Raw genomic sequence first — 18344 nt, forward strand, 5'->3', positions numbered from 1 at the left:
TAACCGAAATACCAGGTTTGTGGGTGGCCAAGCTTTGGTAGATGTGTTCAATGAATTGAATAGAATTAAATTTTAAATAACAAAAAAGAATTTAGACCTTTAACATTTATTGTATGGAGGTTTAACTGCTTCTATAGCTGAGCATGCCAGGCTGGCCTGAAGGTCACCTCTTTTCCCTTCCCCTTAACCCAAAGAAGGAAGAATTAATGAGGAATAAAGTGATCAACAAGCTGGCAAAAGTGGCGGGTAGACAGTCAGCAGTGAACAGTTCTCTGTTTATAAAAGACCTATAATACATACATGCATTGCTTCTTACCTCTTGTATTAGTGCTTTCTGTTGGATGTTTCTAGACTAGTAAGTTCCTGCTTCTATAATAACATATCTGCAAAGCATTTAATCTGATTCGTTTCATTGCATGCTCAGTCCATAAAAAAGAGTAATGCATAAAAAACATGTTCTGCATGATCAATTAGTTGCTTTTCATGGATTATAGTATTTGAATCATCCAGCCCCAAAGTATCACTTTAAAGTCTGTACTCATACTACCAAACAATAGTTTTCACATTTTCTTAATCTGAGCAACAGATTATGGAGTTAAGTGAGGCAAGAAATCCCTTGATCAATAAATGGAGATGGAGTCATAATGAAAACACAATTTAAAAAATCTCTTCTTAAGAGAGAAGTAGTTATCTAAATCCCCAATAAGCATCAAGGCTCTTCTTTGTTTAAGCTGCATTTGAAAATGATACAGATTTGGGTTGCAGGGTGAAATATGCTCAACATACTAACTAGAACTACTGGGAGCCTCTAAAACCCTCCCTCCTCCTAAATAGTGTTGGATGGTCTGTTTTGCACGTACACCTCTTCTCTGACATTGAATGTGTATATAAATACCACACACGTGCACGATTAATGTAAAGATTTTTAACATGTTAATTTGTAATGGGCCAGAAATAGATGCAGGGAAGTTAAACATTAGGTGAAATATGTTAAAGAGCTCACGTGTTTTCATGTGAGGAGATAAACAGGGAGAGAAAAACTAGGGTAGGGTTGGAGGGAGAAGGTGATGAATAAATTCAACAGGACTGAATTAGAGACCTAAGACAAAACTTCAGGGAACATTAGGAAAATAATTTGGAGAAATTAAGGCCAGATGGCCATAGAAGGCTAGGTTGAGAAGCTTTCTGGGCCTGGGGATGAGTGGTGACAAGGAAGCAAGAATGCAGTGTTTTTTGTGCAGAAAACTTTTATGGGTTGCAGCTCAGCTCAGTTCAGGACTCTGAGTTGAGAAAGACGGGAAGAGAGGGGACTCTGACCTTGATGGGAAGCAGTAGCTCAGCAGCAGAAACAATGTTACATGAATAAAAGATCAAGTTTGCTGGGAGAGTCAAGCCTAAGGTGGGAATCTTGAGAGGAGTGAAAGTATAGCTGATGCCAGAGCTCCCAAGCAGAGAGAACACAATTGGGCAGATTGGCTCACAATGTACCTTAGGGGGCAGGGACTAAAAGAACAAAAAGTTATAAAGAATGTTACTGATAAGCAGGGAAGTCGAACTGTAACTTCTGATTCTACAGTAATGACATACTTTTGCTATGAGATTACTACCCTCCGGAATAAACTCCAAGGTCCCAGCTGGAGGGTGTGTTGAGGCTGGCTGGGAACAAAGAGGGGCTGGATGCAGAGCTGTCTGCCAGGGGCCAACAAAGTGTGTGGCAGGAAAGGTAGAAAGTGGCCTGGGAAGGGGAATAAAGAACAGACTTGGAGAAATAGGAAATAATTAACTTGAAAACCTGACAGAGAATGACCACGTTACGATCTAAAGAAGGGAAAGCGAGCTCTAGTGTCTAGAGAGCTGCACAAATCACTTTGCAAATGCTGCAAACTCAAAACTGCCCAAGTGCTTGGAAAAAACAGTGGCTTGGTTTTAAGTGACCGCTGGGGAAAAGTCTATTGTAATGTAATGTATGTAATCTAAACTTCCTGAGAGTGATTAGTAAAACTCTGTAAAAACAGATCTGATGTTAAGGAAAATTTCTCATTATTTCATTATGTTGCACCATACATGATTAGGATTTTTGATATATTAGAATATTTCCTATACTATCCTTTACTTAATATTTTAATCAGTTTTAAACAAATACAATTATTTTAGAAGAAAGCCTTAAGTCATTTCCTTAAGAGGAAAATCAGTTTCATTTGGAAAGTTACCACTTTCTAACTGCAAAACACACTAATAAAGAATTAGTAAATAATAAATAACTAGTTAAAAATACTTATAGAAACCCAAATTTCTTCTAGAGTTGTCTTACTTAGTGGTGGTAGACATAGATTATTACTCATACATCTGAAATATAGAAACTCTTGGGGAAATTATGGGTTTTAGGGACTCCATTCTGGAACTTGGTTCCAGGATGCTAAACACTCATTTACAATCTATGAGAGGGTTTTGAAATTGATGTCAGCATGAGTCACAGACCACACTGAAAAAAAATGGAGTAGAGGGTATTGTGTATGGGTGTATGTTGTTTTGCCGAACACGGACTTCTTCAGTTGTATCTATATTTTACATGGCCATGATGTATAAAATGTTTCTGTGGCCCCTCCTGTGCGCGGCAAGTCATTACTGGGCAGGGAAAGGAATGGGCTTCCTTTGGTCATTCCTGCTGGAGAGGAGACTTACCAGGGCTCTCCTCATAACTTGTTTTTTTTTTAAAGATTTATTTATTTATTTATTTATACAAGCACTGGGTACAGTCAAAAGTGCAGGAGGGTGAGAGAGAGAATTCACCAGAGCCAGAGCAGGGAGCTGACCAGACAGACTGACGAAATACACTGCTGAGGGGAGCAGCGGGTGCAGCAGGAGAGGTCTGTGTGCCATGTGGGACCCTCGCTGATGGCTGGGGATCAAACCGGCACTGCAGAGGTTGCAGGCAGCTTCGCAACCCAGCGCTCAACCGCTGCGCCACCGGGGAGGCCCTCCTCATAACTTTTTAAGGTCATACTCTCCAGGGGTAGGGGAGATGTGTAGAAAGAGCTGACTGTCTCTCTGAAGACACTTGCTTTTACCCTTCCCTTGATATAATAGCTTCTGGCTGGGGAGGAGAGGCTAAGGTGGCCATGTCAGGTCCTGTAATCTAGGGGCTGAAACTGAGAAGAGGGAAAGAAGGGAGAATGATGCAAAAGGGGCAGAAAGATCTTCTATCCTTTATCCTACCTGCCCCTCACCTAAGACCCCTCCACCATAGAACTGGACAGAGTCTGTTGGGGATAATACATTTGATCACACACCTTTGTCCTGCTCTTCCCAGAATTCAACACACAGGACCCACACAGTCTTACTTACTGGACTCTGACCTGTTCCTTTGGTGTCAGTCCCTAACAGCACTAGCCTTAAGTTTTAAACTTCACATTAGCAAAATACTGGACTCTCTATGCTAGACATGATAATGTGACCACCTGAAAACTCGTTTCTTTTCTTTTTTTTTAAAGATTTATTTATTGATTGATTGATACATACATACATACAAGCACTGGGTACAGTCAGAAGCGCGGGAGGGTGAGAGAATTCACCAGAGCCAGAGCGGGGAGCAGAGCAGGCAGAAGGACCAAAGTATACTGCTGAGGGGAGCAGCGGGCGGCAGGAGAGGTCTGCGCGCCACGTGGGACCCTCCTGCGGTGGCCGGGGAGCAGCTGGGGATCGAACCGGCGCCGCAGAGGCCGCGGGCAGCTTCGCAACCCAGCGCTCAACCGCTGCGCCACCGGGGAGGCCCTCTTTCTTTTTTTTTTTTAACGATATGGAGCAACATATAAAAGTCAAGAGATTTTACACACCGTTCTAGACTTCTGACTTCAAGAGGTATAAAGAGTGGTCTCACACATTTTATTATTGGGAATAAGGTCCATTTTCCTAACTTTTAGAGTCTTGGGATCAGAGAAATTTTTCTGAACACCGACAGCGATGATGGCAAACACGATGGGGCTTTCTGATGTGTCAGGTACTGTTCTAAGCACTTGATGCTTCCCGATCATGTAATTTTCACCACATTCCTACAAATTAGGAAATGGTTCTTATACAAACATGATGATTAATGACCCTAGAACTTTGTCTTAGTGGGTAGAGAGGGGAGACTGTGGGGGCAGCCCCTCCAGGCCACAATTTCCACTGTGAACACAGGCCCAGTGTTTTCTCCTCTCAGTGTCAGACACCGGGAGGGGAGGTGACGTGTCACAGACCTGCAGTAAAGGCCCAGAGCCTCCTCTTTGAGTTGCCCTCGAGGTTTGCTATGTGCCCAAACCTTTGTTTGTGCCTTTGGTACTACCAGACCTGCTCACTTAAAGCAAATGTCTCTTGGAGTTAAAAGAGGGGGTAACAGTAAGTGCGTATGGTGCCCAGAGGAGTGTTACAGGAACAGGCAGGAGTCCCACTCAGGGTTTTTTTTTTCCCTTGAGCAATTGTCCTACTTTACTTATGATCAATACCTGTAAGCATTTAAAAGGCCTGCTATCTGAAATACACGTCTTTTGATCCAGCACTTCTCTTCTAATGCGCTAGCATAGCATGTATGAAAGTATTTATTGCAGGGCCTCCCTGGTGGTGCAAGGGGTTAAGTCTCAGCACTATGAAGCTATCAGCAGCCACTGCAGCAGGAGTTTGATCCAATCCCAGCCAGGAAGTTGACCCACATAGTGCAGCATACCTCTCCTGTCTCACCCACTGCTCCCTTCAGCAATATTTCTCAGTAGGTCTGCCTGTTCTGCTCCCTACTCTATCTGTGGTGAATCCTCTCACCCCTCCCCCTACACCTCTGGCCTACACCCCAGCTCTTGTATGCATAAATAAAACATCTTTTTTTTTTAAAAGACAGTCAAGATTGTAAAATAATTTAAAAATAAAAATATTTATTGCAGCACTGTCAGTTGCAAAAGATGGAAAAGGAGTTAACTAATGATGCGAACAGGGTACTAGTTAAATTATGGTGTGTTCATCCAGTAGGATACTAGGCTGTAGTTAGGAAGCCTGAATTAGATGTACAGACCTTGCTGTGTTGTGATTAAATCTTCAGGTTCACCGTTGTACTCCCTGGGCTCAAATCCCAGCTCTGCCTTAGCAGATCTGTGACCTTGGGCAAGTTATCTAACCATCTGTAAAAAGGAATGATGTACAGGCCTCATAACTTCTTGTGAGTTTTAAATAACTTTATTTAAAGTAAAGTACTTTATTTCAAGTAAAGCACTTAAAACAGTACCTTGCATATAATAAGAATCACAAAGTTTAACTGTTGTTACTTGTTTTGATTTGGTTAAATTAACATTTGCCAAGTAGAGTCCTGGGGTATCAGATGGTGGGCCCAGGATCAACCAGGGAAATTGAAATAGAGACGTTTATAATACATGGGTCCTGGAGAAAGTACATGGCACACCTGGCAGGGGTATACAGAGAGGTCGAGGCAGAGTGCAGGTAGAGAGTTAGTGTCAGAATCCTTGGCACATGCTTTATTAAGGTCTGTGAGTGGAATACTTTGGGTTTCCCAGGATAATATCAGATTGCTCAATTCAAATAAAAAAGACCGTGGGTTTTCATAAACTCTGAGGCTGTCTTATTGAAGGGTGAGCCAGGGAACGCCCTGAAAGGTGGGAGAGGGTTCATCATGAGGGCTGTTGGGGGAGTCTTATCAGGAACTGACATTTCCTTGTGTTTCTGCACACTGCTATCTAGGGCATGTACTCTAGGGAGGGTCTAACCCCTTCAAGGCCCCTGAAGTTTGCTTGGACACACAAAATAGATGCCAAGCAGCAATATTACGATGTAGACCGGCTGAACTCTTGACACTTGTAAACAATATAAACTGGTATGGTATTATCTCTATGATACATGAAGTTAAAAAACTAAGTTGCAGAAAAAATGAAGTTACTGCAGTACATACTGTTTGCATAAATTAAAGGGGTTATTTGGGTGAATATGCCAAAACTTTCTCTGGAAAGATGCTGTGCTTTCAAAGTGGCTTCCTGCCTGCAGCCTGGTATTCTGCTGCATGAATTTACTTAACTTGTCCGTGATTGCTGGGTGAATTAGTTTCCTTTTAGTCTTAGGCTACTGATAACATGACAACACCAGTCTTTGTGAAGATAGAAGTTTATCTCAAAGATCCATTGTGTGTGAAGGGGTGCTTGTTGGATCAAAGGACAGGTTCATTTTATATTTTTAATCAATGTCAGCCATTGGTCCTTTTAATTGTCCAACTTGATTATAGGTAAAGAAGCTCAATACAGTGCTTGCTTCTGGAGAGAGGTTTCCCCTGTTTGCAAAATTTATATTTTCCCCAGGTACATAGGTTACTTTTTTCAAACAAACACATAGCTATCTATCTATCTGTCTGTCATCTATTAATCTATAGTAAAATAAAAGAAGCAATGGTTTTAGATAAAAAGTTATGCTTCTGCTCATTTCCCCTTTTCTCCCTTCCATAGGCCCTCACCACCCACACCCCTGCTCCTGCCTGCTCTTCATGGGCAATGTGGCAGCCATTATGTTCTGCCGCCCAGTGAGGGATTTGGTCGCACAAACATTTGTTGCTGGGTTTTCAAACTCGGTCCTTAAATATAACTCAGTGCTTTCCCTTCCTAACCTCCAAATTTTATGCTCTTTCTGCCTGTGTTTCTCATCTCAGTGAAAGGTAACATATTCTCTCCTTACCAAGTTAGGAACCTGGAAGTCTAACCTCTCCCTTCCACCACCCACAATTCCTACCTGTTATCAGTTACCAAGTCCTATTGATTTTACACCCCAAATATCATTATGTCTTTTCTTCTCCCCAAGAATACATGCATCCCCATATATTTGATTATTTTTAGAAGTGTAAAAGATATAGACAAATTGAAAGAATAATATTATGAACACATCTTCTCCACTATGAACTCACAGTTGTTAACATTTTATTCAGTTACTTCTGCTCTTTTCTCATCTTTTTGTTTTTATAATAAAACATTATAGGCATAGTTAAATCTTTTTAACCCAAATCCCAAGTTTAATTCCCCTCTTCCCACTATTGTGGTTTTCCATGCCTCAGAGTCATCATTTTTTACATGCATATATATTTAATCATAAAGAATAGACTATTTTATATATGTTTTTAAAAGACATGTACACATGTACATTTTATTTATATAAGCAGTTCATCTGCCACATATTTTTTACCCGGTACAATCACTGCTGTCATGGACATCTCTACATGTTTCTTTGTGCCCATGTGTAAGAATTTCAATGGTCATATAATCAGAAGGGAAATTGTTGGGTCACAGGGCATTTGCATCATCAAGTTTATTGTTTGCTGCCAAATTGCTTTCCATAAATGGCTGAATTAATTTACAGTTGCACCAGCAATGTATGACAGCACTGTTTTCCTCATGTCTGCTCCGTTATTTGATATCAACATCCTTTTTTACCTTTGCTAATCTGTAGGGTGAAAATGGTTTCTTATTGATTTATTTTTGCATCCCAAACTTGTTAGGTTGAATAGCTCTTCATACATTTTGGGGGAGGGCATTTTGATTCTTCTTTTGTTCATTGCCTATTTCTATATTTCACTCATTTATCTAATTGGTTCATAGAATTCAAAGAAATTCTTTGAACAATCTTTTCTGTCCCTCCTGCTGCACTCTAACACAAGTCCTTATCATCCCTTGCAAGCCTTTGCAAAGCTTCCAAATTGGTGTCTCTGCCTTCACTTTGCACTTCTTCAATCCATCTTCAACACTGCAGCCTGAACTATCTTTCTAACAAGCAAATCTGAGCATGTCACTCCTGAACTCATTATGGACAGGAAACAAAATGAAACATAAACACCATCATCATCATCATCATCAACAACAACAAAATCCCCAGACACATTTTAAAGCCCTCAACCTACAACTAAACTCTTTGGCAGGTCATCCTGGGAACGCCATGATCCTATCACTCTCTACCCCAGCAAGGCCATCCTGTGCTCCTCCCTGTGCATTTCACATCCAGCTATTCAGAATATTGGTACTGGCCTTTCTTTGAGCTCATAGGCTCACTCGTGTGATGGGGCTTGGACTTCCATGCAACCCATTGGCAGCTCCCAGTAAACACTCCCTAAAGAGACCTGGATGCTCCATGTTCAACCCTTATATACATTATGTCTCCGCTATGGTATTTATGGCACTGCATTGAAATGACCTATTGTATATATGTATTCTCTCTACATTGACAACATCACTGAGACAGGGCTCTGTCTGCTCATTTCAAGAGGCAGCAGCAGAGTGGTAGGAGTGTGAGCTCTGAAGCAAGTCTGCCTGAATCCCGGCTCTATTTTTCTTTGGGATAGTTGCTTTGCTTCCCTGTACCTCAGATTCCTGATTTGTAAAGTAGAGGTGATGATGATGATGATGATGATGATAATAATAACAATAATAATAATGCCTGCCTCACAGGCTTGTATTAAATCAGTTAAGACATGGAGTGATTATAATAGTGTCCAGTATATAGTAGGTATTCAATAAAGATTAACACTGATGATCTATTTATTAATCCATTATTAATATTATTTGTTCATGGTGGGAACTTGGCATACCTGCCCATATGTCTTGTCCATCTGCTCTTGATGTCTTGCTATTATTTTCAGAATCAGGATAGAATGTCCTTGGGGGTGTTACATCCTCCATGGGGGCTAACTCCTACAGCTGGGTCAATTTCCCCAGTCTGTCTCCTGCCCAGTCCTGACTTCCTCTGACTTCCTGACACAGGCCCATTCCTCAAAGGGAGCTACCTAGTGCAACAGGATGTACTTGGTATAGGCGCAGTTCTAGCCAGGAAGATACTTGAACATCCCCAACTGAAATGTTACCAGTAATACCCAGTGTGCTCCCTTCTTTCCCCAGTTCCTCCACTTAGTTACCACACCAGGATTAACCAGAGGCATCAGAAACACACATTCCATTAAATGAATCTGAGAACATTTTTGCATTAAAAAAAAAAAAAAAAAAACTCAGTCTCTCCAAGCTACCTCCACCCCAGTCCTCTCCATGCCACTCACAAATCCGCCTTTCCCCTCTTCACTCTTAAAGCAGGCTTCACTCTGAGGTCTCAACATGTGGTAAACCCAAATCATCAGTTCCAAGATATCCCCAAAATCCATAGTTTGCCATGTTGGGGCTTCAGATGGTCTTCAGTACACTGCTTTCTTACTAAGCTCTTCCAAAGATAAAATTCTCACTTTGTGTTCTATGACCAGAGCAGAAAAAACTTTCCTGGGTAGTTGGGAGCAGGAAAATAGGGTTTGTTTTTATTTTTCTAGAGCACAGCCTAGAAAGTCATGCCTGATTTTCTAGCGACCCTGAGAGTGCTGCTGGTTTAGATCACAAATGAAAAATTCAGATGTGGACAGGTGTGAAAGTGGAGGGATCAGCCTGGGGGATTCTGGGTGTCTCCAATTCAGCAGAACAAATGGCAAAACAACAGGTGTCCACAGATGTACCGACCCATGAGGCACGCATCCCTAAAGCTGGCTTGGAGATTGAATTCTCTCATGAAATCTGCCCCCTTTTCGTGAGGCCTCCACCACCCAATCTCTGCAGGGCTCGGGAAATTATGCATTCTGCTGGCTTTATGTTACAGGTACCAGGATGTTATGTGTGACTCACCCAGGATTTGCTGACTTTAGGACTCAAAGTTCTGATATTTTCGGGCTGTTTATTATACAGAACATTGCAGCCTACCTACAAGTGTTGAATAATAATTAAAAACTCTGGTTGAAACAAATGTTCCTGGGTGATCAGAGCTGACAGGTCACAGACCCGTTGGGTCGGGAGCCCAGTCTAAGGGCTCTCAGAGCCATAAAGCAATCTCTGAAATATGAAGACACTTTTGGACTGGGGGAAAGGGACTACGATGACAAAAAGAATCAGTTTTGACTTTTCCTTCTTAGGGGTTCAGATATGGGGGCGGTGAACTTTGAAAATTAGGCATTCCATTTACTGTTTATTTAGGTAGACAGAAAACAGAGCCGGGGACTACTAAAGGAAAAATTACCTAAGCTTTGTGCCACCCTACGTTTGTTATTGTTAGTCCCTGCTTGCTTTGTGGAGTGATGGCACAGAACACTTAAACCAAAAAGGCCTGTTTGCTGGTCTTCAAGAGCAGCACTAGCAGAAGGGGGAGCTTAGGGAACTACATGCAGCTTCTTAGCCAGGCTTAACTAGGTGGCTGGTGTGGCAGCCTCCAAGGAGAGGAAGCAGCTTGAAATACTTTAACAAGGAGAGCTTTAGGGGGAGATACTCAACGAGCAGTTGGTCCTGAAAAAGAACCGAGGCTGAGCAGCAACCTCATGTGTGAAGGAAGGTTGCTCACAGCGGTATTGTTTGGGACAGAAAATTCAAACCAAGCTAAGTCTTCATCCATAGGGGACTGATGAATAACTGATGGAACAGCATGGCTGTGGAATACCAGCCAGCCACTTAAAAAGAATGGAGAGGCTATAAATGTGCTGCTATGAAAAGGTACAGAGATATGTAAAGTGAAGAAAGAACAAAGAGCCTTAAGACTATTTTAAAAATATGAAAAAAAAGCAAAGTGCCTAATAGTAGGCACACAGTAAAATGCCACTTCAATATGCTGTTTCTTTTAAAGGTTAGGCAGAGTTTATGGGATTACATATTCCATGGACATAGACGGTGACTGAAAGGAGATACAAAGAACTGTTAATGGTACCCTCGCCCACCCCCCAGTCCCGGGATTGGGACTTAGGGGCGGTATCAGGGAATTACTTCTTTTAATTTTATAATCTTTGCTTAAAAGCCCAAAACCAGTTATATTTTTAACAATTCTTTTTTTGTAAAAGCATTTGAGAGTTTCAGCAGCAAATATCAGGATTTAGAAAATTTGGACACTTGTCCCCTCAGTGATAATTTCAAATAGAAATATGGACTCCAACGATTTGATTTCTTCCTCCCCCCAGTATAGTGAACAAAATTGCAATCTTAATATACCTCCTTTTTCTACACACATGGAATATTTATAATGACTATATTCTAAGTCACAAGAGGATTCAAGATGCCGAAGAACTGCTAGCATACAAATCAAATTCTCTGTCCGAATGTAACAGAATTAGAAGTCAGTAACAAAATACCATATTTAAGTAATAGTGAGATAATAATATATGACATAGTTCAATTCTAAATTCTCTAACAGTGACAACATAAAGGAAAAACTTTATGTGCTAAGGAATTTTCTCATTTTTACCTTTATCCGGTGAGAACATGTGCTGCTCCTGAGTTGAACTAGCTGTGAATAAATGAGTGAATTTAGTTATTTATTCATATCTTATCTCTTTTTCCACAAAGATTTAAAGGCAGTTCAGTCACTTATGAACTCAATTCTGAGTCTGGAGGAAAATTCCTTGTCAGTGGCTATAACGCAAATGTATTAAGCCACGAAATCTCTCCAATGTCCTGACTTGGCTACAGGCACCAGCATTTGAAGGATCCTATTTTTCTCTGGAGGGGAGCCCACTTCTGCCAACCACAATAGCCTTAGATACTGATCTTGACAGATGTACAAGACATATCTTATAGGGAAAGAGAAAACCACGTTGCAAGACAACAGATATTGTATGTAGTATGAGATTTCCCATTTTGTAAGTCAGATCCCTAAGAAAACAATCAAAAAGTTTTGGATATATATTTTAAAAGTACTGAAATGGTCATTAAAGGAAAATCAAGACTATGATCTCCAACTTGAGGTTGTTGAAGTTCTAAGTCTACCTATGAGTTTATCATGCAAATTTTGTAAAACTTCACATAAACATGCATGTATGTTAAAAGTTCATATATCCACGGAAAGCAATCTGGAGAAATATACCTCAACTTAAAAGTTGTTATCTCTGAAGAAGAGAATTTTAGTTTCTACCTGTTATATGTCTGTTACCTTTTTAATCAGGAAAACAATAAAGATTAAAATCAAAATCAGGACCTCCCTGGTGGCGCAAGGGGTTGGGGCGCAACCTATGAAGCTATCCGCAGCCACTGCAGCACTAGTTCGATTCCCGTCCAGGGAGCTACCCACATGGCACAGACCTCTCCTGACTCGCCCCCTGCTCCGCTCAGCAGTGTATTTCAGTAGATCTGCCTATGCTGCTCCCCACTCTGTCTTTGGTGAATCCTCTCATCCCCCCGCACTTCTAATCTGTACCCCAGTTCTTATATGCATAAATAAATAAATCTTTTTAAAAAACCAAAATCAAGGTATTATATCAATAGTTTGTGGACCATTAGATCTTGTTGGAGTATCAGTGAGGTGCTGTGTGAGATCTTATGCTCCATTTTCTACTACTGACATATTGTGGTCAAATCTGGTGGCAAAATGTCCCCCCTCAAACCCAGCCTGAAGCCTCATACTTGATTCACCGCAGTTTCCTAGGATTTCTTCGTGTTCTTCTGCTGACACCTCTGTCCTCTGCCCATCCCCTTGTCCAGCTAGGCCTGGTAGGCATTCATCTGACTATTAAGATTCCAAACTCTGGTTTTTGCTCTCGCAGTGTGGCCTGAGCCCCTGAGGTTAGTATGACAGCAGACCCTCTAGTAAAACCTACCTCTTTTTCCTTTGTAAACAGGTCTTCTGGCCATTTCCTCACATGATTCAGAACTTCATGTAAATACTCTGGCAAGCAGGGTGAGGGTAAAATGTGGACGTTATCAGTTAAAGTATAGTGAGGAGATTGCAGAGCTAGGGGTTGGGGGGTGAGGAGGGACTTTGGCTGGCTGAGAGGCTTCTCTGGGTAGAGAATTCATCAGGGTCTGGAGCTGGGATTTACTGGGGCTTTAGCTAATCCCAGACTTGGAGACACACAGATTACCTGTCTGGCCTCCTTTTTTGTTGTGTTAGACACCAAAAGCCAGTCAAAGAGAGGCCTGGGAGAGCAGCCCCCTTCGAGGTAGCTGATGGCTGGTGACGCTGATGGCAAGTCACAATAGGTCTTGCTTCTAGGTCTCTGCCAGAGGGGAGAGACAGACACTGGGAGAGAAGGAAGGGCAGACTGGCACTCAGTGAGGGTTTGCAGTGACCTTACTAGAAGTGTCCCAAGAGCCAAGCCGGGGAACCAAATCTTGAAGCGCCTATATGATTCCTTACTGTGTGCACTCCCCATTTGTGTTCTTTATTGTCCCATGTCTGTCTCCATGGTGACTAAACAGTAAAGGAGTAAAAACTTAAAAATAAAATGTTTGTCTTTGGGGGCAGCGAGGAAGGGGGAGCTGAGGAAGTTGGCAAAGGCACTTATCTAAGGAGACAAAAGCAGGGGAGTCCCTAGGTCCCACCAAGAGAAAGTGAAGGACACTAGGTCTGGCAGCAAGCTTGGGAGAAGAGGGTTTAAAAAAAAAGCCTTCCCTTGTGGGGTATTCTTCCCCCTGCCCTCATTTTACCTCTCCTTCAATGATGGTATTTATTTCACACCTAATGGGAGATAATAAATTGCCCTGTGACTGTTTCCTTTCTATTTCCAGCTGGAAGTTAGAATGAAACCATATCTCACACGTTTCTCTATTCCTAAGAGTCTGGCAAAGAACTGGGTGTGTACAGAGGCTCAATATATCTTTCTTCTTTTTTTGAACTAAGAATAAATTTGCTTCTATACATACATACACAGTGCATAAAGGAACCCTTTAAAAATAAGATTTATTTATTTATGCATACAAGAACTGGGGTATAGGCCAGAGGTGCAGGGGGTGAGAGGATTCACCAGAGACAGAGTGGGGAGCAGAACAGGCTGGTTGTACTTTAATTTGCATCTCTTTGAATACTAATAATTTAAAGCTTTTCCCCTCTGTGCATGTTGGCCATTTAAGTATGCCCTTTGTGAGGTGCCTTCTAAGTTTCTGCCTACTTTTCATTGGGTCATTTGCCTCCCTCTTGTCCATTTATAAAGTGTTTTTGTTTATTGTCAATTTTAATTATCCATCTGTCCTATACATTATGAATGTTCCCCCCATCTATTGTTTGCCTATTGACTTTATTTTATCTATGGCCATAGAAGGGATTTTTGAAATTGTCATGGTAAAATATATGTGTATTTTCTTTTATAGCTTCTGAATTCCAGTTTTGTTTCACAAAACTCCGCCTCCGTGCCCTTGTATTGATTCTGCAGCCTCCTAAATTTTCAAGGTTGTTATTATCTTTTACATTTGACTTTAGTGTATATGAAATTTATATTTGTGTGTGGTATAAAATAGGAGTACAGTTTTTTTTTCTTCCAGATGGAAGTTGTCTCGACACCATTTATTAAATAATCCATCCTTATTCATGGAATTGAAATATCAACTATGTCAAATAGTAAATTCTCATATATACACTTGGTCTATTTCTGGGTATTCTGTTTTATTCCACTGATAAATATATCTATTCCCATGCTAATACAAAATTGATTTAATTACAGTGGGTTTATAGTACATTCTGATATCTGGTAAGACAAATCTCACTCTCTATTTTTCTGTTACACATTTATATTTGCCATTTGAAAGCATTTCTTTTTTTCTCCATTTTTTTTTGCTCAGTTTCCTTCCCAAATCAAAACTTTCTTATTGTCTAATTAGAATTGCATCAAATATGTACTTCAGTTTTGGAAAAACTGACATGTTTATCAATATTCTTTGTGACAATCTCTGGAGATATAGTAGTAAAGAAGACAGACATGGTCTCTACTGTCTTTGACTACAGTTAATTTTTTTACAAATAAATGTTCCAACAATTCTACTCTTGGGTACATACCCAACAGGAGGAACTACTAATATCCACCAAAAGTTATGTATAAGAACATTAAAGTAACTTTATGCAAAATAGACAAAAACCAGAAGTAACACAAATGTCCCTACAGTAGAATGAGAGCTAAACTGTGATATATTTACATAGTGGAATACCACACAGCAGTGAAAAAGAATGAACTACTGATACCTATAAAATACAGATGAATCTCACAGATAATATGTTAAGCAGAAGAAGGTGGATACAAAAGAGTACATACTCTATGATCTCCTTTGTATGAAGTTCAAAAATTGGTAAACTTACATAAAGATAGAATAGAATATTGCTACTTGGGGGAGATGCATATTGAGTATGAGGGGACACAGAGAAACTTTTGGAGTGGTGGTCAAGCTTTACTTTTGATTTTCTTAGTGCCGAATCTATGCATTCACCAAACCATACATTATGAACCATCCACTTTATTTTTTGTAAGTTACACACCAAATAAAGCAAAAAGAATCAAACGGAAATTTATCCTTACAGAACTCCCCTTCAGGGTGCCTAGAATAAGCAACCATTTTCCTACCTCTGTCTTCTGTCTTCTCCATCACCGAAAAGACGAGTTTTCTAGTGCTATCTAGGCTGGCTTATTGCAATCTTGAAAGTGCCTGCAGCTGTTGTTCACATCATGCCTTTCCAGCTCCCATCCCCCTGTAAAAAATATATTAAAAAAAAGTCTCTTGTTGGAATACAAGAATAGTATTGTGGAAAAGCAGAAGACCTGGGCCAGTTAGTTTTAGCTCCCACTCCCCTACTGGTCAATAAGAAATCCTGGGTTTTTGTGCCTTACCCCCAAAAGAGTTATAAAGTTCAGTAAGTGCCTGGAAAGCAGGCAAGACTCTGCGATGCAATCTGGATCACCCATTACCAATTTGCTTTGCTCACCCACCGTAGTGGCTGGGCCTTATGCTTCCTAGGGGAAAATGAGCAGTTTGAATGCCTGCCCCCTCCTTCTCCCTTCTCCCTTCTTCCATCTTACCCACTCTCCTCCCTTTGTTCCAAAATGGTTCAAATGGGAGGGGGGGGTCTTGTATTTGTGGCTCTTTAGGGAGAAAACTTTGAGCCAAACTTGGGGTCTCACATGTAACCCCAAGATCATAAGCACTGGATGCAGCCTGCAGCGGTTACAAAAGGCAGATTACCATGCAGCGCTGCTGAGTTGCAGTTATTTCATGCCATTTTGTATTTCCGCCCTCCAGGGTGGTGACTCACTGCTTTCCAGTTCAATGTGAGGACATGTCCCACGGTGTTGACTGCCTGATGCTCCTGGAGGACATTCCTAACCCACCACTCACCAAGTTATTAGAAATCTAACTCCGAAATCACTAATCCCCAAATAGCCTCTATTCTCTCAACTGCTGGCTTCCTTGCTTTGATTTTATGCACAGTAGTTCTAAACTCAAGGCCAAAAATTCTACCCCATGCCGAGCCACTTTCAAAGGAGAACCAAGATGCTAAGACTAGAGGGGGATTTGAATAGCAGCTAATTGTCAGTTTGTCTAGTGAAAAAAGCTTCCTCTCTCCCCTCAGCGGGCCAGTTATTTGTTAAAGTTTGCTGGGGGTTTGGAGCACCTCGCTGTTAGGGGCAGCTCAGACTCAGCAGTTTTAATTATTAATCAGGTCAAAGGCTGATGACAAATTTTCTTCTCTTCAGGGGAGGGTCTTGAAAGTTCACAGGAGGGGAGGTCCACGTTCTTATCTCGTGATGGGTAGAAAGCAGAGGAGAGAGAAGGGACCCAAGCCAGACCAGCCTGAGCCCTTCCTGGCTGCCCTAGACAGACTGGGTTGGGAAGTTGCTTAATCTGCCTCTGGATTGATTTTAAATGACTGCAGGTCCTGATCCTTTCTGTGGGTGGGGGCTGTGGTCTTCTAAAATGAACAAATCCCAGATTTGACAGCCCGTGGAAGAGCTTTTCTGTTGTACCCTTGCAAGCTGGAGTGTCAAAAAGGTGGTCTGCTCTGCAAGTTTGTCCACTTGGGGGCATGTGACAGTTGGGGTGGGGTGGGGTGGGGAGAGTGCCTCTTTGCTCCAGTGCACGTTGGGAAAGGCACAAATCTTTTTCCAGTTTGGGTCTGTAGTTTCCAAATATGCTGACTGTACTCCACCCCGCCTCCCCCGCTTCTTTCCTGATCCCCTTGGGCCTGCTTTCTCTTCTTGGCTCGAGACCCCAGCTTGACAAGACCCAGAAAGGTTTCCTTCCCAGTCTGCCTTTCTGTCAGCCATTCTACAGGATTCCATCAGGCCCCGCCTCCTGCCCCTGTTGCTAGGCAGATTCCCCTGTTGCTAGGCCACCACTGCTTCTTCCCCGCCCAAGAAGAGGCACACATTCCCGGTGACCCACTCAACCGTCCACTCCACCCACCCACATGCTGACAAAACAAGCCGGTCCTGAACCCCTACTATCTGTGAACCCCTGTGCTCAGTGTAAAACAATTCCAAATGGGAAAAGAGGCAGCAAACCCAGGGGTGTTAAATAGAAAGGTGACCAGTTGTCCTGAGGGTGGCAAGCAGTCTCCTGGGAGGTTTGTCAGGGAATAGCTATTAACTTGGAGAATTTTCTGGTCCTAGGTCGGGCCCTCAGCCTTGTGGATTCAGGAAACTCATTTTATATGCAGCCAAAACCAGATCCTTGTCTTGGTAATAGAAGCATATTAATTGGGCTCAAAGACAGATGCCTAAAACCAAAATGTGAATTTATTAATTTAGAATGAGAGAGCTAGGTACTCCTGCAGGCATCAGCATCTCCCTGAGGAGGCAGACCTTTCTGGAAATGATGGCATCACGGAAGCCATCATAGGAAAGCAAGTGTATCTACATATCTATATTTAATCTATTTTAACATCCTTACTCTACGCCAGGAGATATGCTACATGTAATTGTACTAATTCCTCACATCAGCCATGTGAGGGCGCTAAAACACTCATCCCCATTTCACAGACAGAAAACAGCTCAGGTGAAATAACTGAGGTCATCCCACTAATAGGTTTGTACCGAAATCCTTGGTTGGATGAATAGATTCCCAGCTACCTGGGAATGATGATATGACAATTTAAGATGGGAGGCGGTGAGATGGATACTGAGGTGCTGATGAGTGAACCAGTTGGAAATTTCCTGTAAGAAATGACATGTGGAAGTAGAATTCTGCTGAGCCCATGTCAAGAGATGGAAATCAGAGGCTTTGTACAGCACTTGCCTCTCCAATTATGGAGGTGCTCTGAGAAACAGCTTCCAACTCTTATTACAGTGGGTAAATCTTCATGTTTTTAAACTGCACTACAGTGATAGAATGTAGGAAGGTCACTCAGACTGGGTGGGCATCTGAATGGGGAAGGACAGGGCCACTGAGGAAATTGCCAGCACTCAGAGCCCCGAGGAGAAAGCCTCCCAGGACAGCGGCTTCATCACCTTCTTGCCAGTCAGCCAGCAACCCAAGAGGCTCAACACCTGCCAGAGCAAGATCTTAACTTTGGGGAAAGGTAGAAGCTGCCTTGGGGACAAGGTGGCAGTCATTGGGCTCTCTGGAAGGGAGAAG

The 18344-nt window shown here is 41.9% G+C and overlaps 1 protein-coding gene and 1 long non-coding RNA gene across 2 annotated transcripts in view; one reads left to right on the forward strand and one right to left on the reverse strand.

The window, feature by feature from the left end:
- SLF2 (SMC5-SMC6 complex localization factor 2) overlaps positions 1-12910 on the reverse strand; it is a 53353-nt gene extending 40443 nt beyond the window's left edge. The window contains exons 1-2 of the mRNA XM_037496209.2: positions 12608-12910; positions 11260-11301 (exon numbers count right to left, since the gene is read on the reverse strand). The gene's annotated coding sequence lies outside the window, so the exon portion shown is untranslated. The remainder of the gene's footprint in view (positions 1-11259; positions 11302-12607) is intronic.
- LOC129145023 (uncharacterized) overlaps positions 1-18344 on the forward strand; it is a 78919-nt gene that overhangs the window by 44754 nt on the left and 15821 nt on the right. The window lies entirely within an intron of this gene.

Source organism: Talpa occidentalis, unplaced genomic scaffold, assembly GCF_014898055.3.
Source record: "Talpa occidentalis isolate TD23 unplaced genomic scaffold, MPIMG_talOcc4v2.1 talOcc4.8, whole genome shotgun sequence".
Taxonomy (NCBI): Eukaryota; Metazoa; Chordata; class Mammalia; order Eulipotyphla; family Talpidae; genus Talpa; species Talpa occidentalis.